The sequence below is a fragment of the Engraulis encrasicolus genome, chromosome 9 (assembly GCF_034702125.1).
Source record: "Engraulis encrasicolus isolate BLACKSEA-1 chromosome 9, IST_EnEncr_1.0, whole genome shotgun sequence".
Taxonomy (NCBI): Eukaryota; Metazoa; Chordata; class Actinopteri; order Clupeiformes; family Engraulidae; genus Engraulis; species Engraulis encrasicolus.
Genome location: NC_085865.1, coordinates 34,504,193 through 34,507,455, shown reverse-complemented (window position 1 = coordinate 34,507,455; position 3,263 = coordinate 34,504,193).

Sequence of the window (3,263 nt, the reverse complement as noted above, 5' to 3'; positions counted from 1 at the left end):
AAACCAGAAATGCCTCTTGTGCTGTGTGCTTTTATTACAGTGTCTCATGAGTGTGTGTGTGTGTGTGTGTGTGTGTGTGTGTGTGTGTGTGTGTGTGTGTGTGTGTGTGTGTGTGTGTGTGTGTGTGTGTGTGTGTGTGTGTGTGTGTGTGTGTGTGTGTGTGTGTGTCTATGCATGTGTGTGTCTGTTCCAATACTGCCAGACCTTTTTTCTGAAGGATGAGAGAGAGAGCGAGAGAGAGAACTAACTTGAACCAGCTAAGTCATCTGCAACAAAGCAACAGAATGCACCTAATAATCTTACCTCAATCAGAATATGATTTTGGCTATACCCATGTTTATTATTATTATTAGGCCCTACATTGCACTTAGCTGACACTTGTATCCAAAGCAACTTACAGGTATAGGCACAGGGTATTGGTTACAGGTCTTGGAGCAATGTGGTGTTAGGTGCCTTGCTCAAGGGCACTTCAGCCATGGGCCAGCACTCTAACCACTGCGCCATGGCTACCCACAGACTCCTACTCATAGTCTGGCGAACTAAGACAGATGGACCTTCGCATGTGGACAGGCTATGTACGGTAGCCTCATGATGATACATGTGCTAGCTATTGAAAAGACTCAGCTACCATAGAACTACATCACTATGACATTACATCAGGGCCGGATTATCCAAAAGGGCCAGTGGCATAGTGCCATTTACAGCCAGTAAGGGGCCCTCTCGGCATGACAGAGAATTTCCATAAATTATTCATAAACTGGGCACCTATGAGGTTTTAGTGCCCGGGTTCACCACAGTGCCTTAATATGGTCCTGCATTACATAGAGCTTTTAGATCAGTGGTCTCCAATTATTTTCCCCCAAGGGCCAAATTATGTAGCGTAAATGAGGCCGAGGGCCAAACAAATCTCCCGACCGTATGGCCACAGATAGCACACATATGGTTTCATTTGTTCCAACCTCACGGCGGGCCAAATGTTTGCCATGCCTAGCCGGGCCTGATCTGGCCCACGGGCTGCCATTTGGAGACCACTGCTTTTAGATAAACACTATGACCTGATAATTGCCATTCTGGTCACAACAGATTCACTACAGTGTCCTAAGACTTTAGTATTCAGGGCATGATAATAAGATCAAGTTGTTGTGTCCACCTCCAGGCTGGACCGGATATTAGAAGAGTGCCTTTATCATCTATCATGACTCAACAGGTTTGCGTTATTACATCACAGTGCAATTGCTCATACTTCCTATTTATTTTCGTTTGAGTGATTACACAATCATGTTGACAGTGCTTCAGCCTGGAGCTGTCTGGACATCTATGTGTATGCAGCATGTTTCATTGCGCCCAATTTTTTAAATTATTATTATTATTTTTTTTTTTTACATAACCCTTAATTGTTTTTTTCCGGTATGTTTATGAAAATGTCACTCGTTCGTCATGCAATAAAAGCCTCTGTTGAATTGAATGAATAATGTGGTCAGATCCTCACAATGAATGAATGAATCTCCCATCAACAAATCAAAACTGTGTTCAACAAGTACAACAGTACTGGCGATGGTAGAATGTTTTTGATGTTTTATGAGAGTGAAAGAATCAACAATGAGCACCATATAAAACACATCTTCTCTCTCTCTCTCTCTCTCTCTCTCTCCCTCTCTCTCTCTCTCTCTCTCTCTCTCTCTCTCTCTCTCTCTCTCTCTCTCTCTCTCTCTCTCTCTATCTCTCTCTCATGATTTCATTATGCTAGATGTTTATGAGTACACAGCTGCTCTACTATGAATCTCTGTGGAAGGTTATTGCGCCTGAGAGTCAAAAACAGGGCCTGTCTAGTTTTTGCACAGGGACAATTTGTCAAGCTCTGCAATGTGGCAACTAAAGACTTGAAATCTTATGAGGTGTCCCCACACAGGTTCGAACCCTGATCACAGAGAACTTGCCCCTATTTTCTTATTGATCAAGATAGTATTTTTAGTCTATTTGCAACTCCATGAATACACCCTCATATGAGACTGTTCTCACAGCATTGGTCCTCACATGAGAGTAAAGGTATGGCTGTGAATGTAGGTGCATGCCAAGCCACACATGAAAGGTTTGAGAAGTGGACTCAAGGTCATAGATTCTAACACAAACCTGACAAAATCTGAGTGAATGCCTCTTGTGCTCACAGACATATGCTAGGTTGTCCTAGGATTCTTTGTAGTTTGTATGTGAAGGTCCTTACGCTTGGTTTGGTTTCTAAGGTTGAACACATGCTTTTAGCCTGACTGGTTGAGGTATGACGTGTATTTGAGGTACTCAGTACTATACAAAACCGGTGGTGCTCACAACAAATCCCACCTCTTCTTTTTCCTATTTTTAAATGGCTGTTGATAGTCCCCGTTGAATTGTCTATTGGACTGCCCAATAAGTTGTTACTGTTCTTGTAAAACTCAAACTTGCAGCACTCATAAAGATGCAGGCTGTAGTAGGGGGTCTTGAAAATGTGTAGGAAATGGCATTTGTCGATATTACTGAAATTGTAAGTACAGGGGACCATGTCAGTGTAATGAAAAGCCATGGGTTATTTATTACAGCTTGTGTGGAGTGAGCATGCACAGCCCTCAATGTACACACTCCTCAGTGAAAGCTTACACCATGACATCTGGGGCAGGATGGGGGCTGCACTTTGTGAATCTCTCTCTCTCTCTCTCTCTCTCTCTCTCTCTCTCTCTCTCTCTCTCTCTCTCTCTCTCTCTCTCTCTCCCTCTGTCTCTCTCACACACACACACACACTCACACACACATGCACGCGCACACGCACACACAAAAACACACAGTCCTTTTTCATCCTCAAGTGATCATCTTACAAGTGCATAGCTCTTCACTGCAACCTCTGCTCTGAATGGAATAAGGATAGTCAATTTTGGCTCTTGTCTCCTCCAATATCCTATTCCTTTGTTTCTACTCTACTCCCGTTAAATATGCATCTACCTCCTTAAAGACACACACACACACGCACGCACACGCGCACACACACACGCACACACACACACACACACACACACACACACACACACACACACACACACACACACACACACACACACACCTAGTCCAATTCAGATCTCTCCTCTCCTCTCCATGCATTATCCATGCATCATATTGTATTGTCCAGTAACCCTCCACTCCATGTCCTAAACCCCTTCATCCTACCTTTAATCATGTTCCATCACCTCCTCGCTTCACGCCCCCGCCCCCCAACCCCACCCACCGCTACTGTTCCT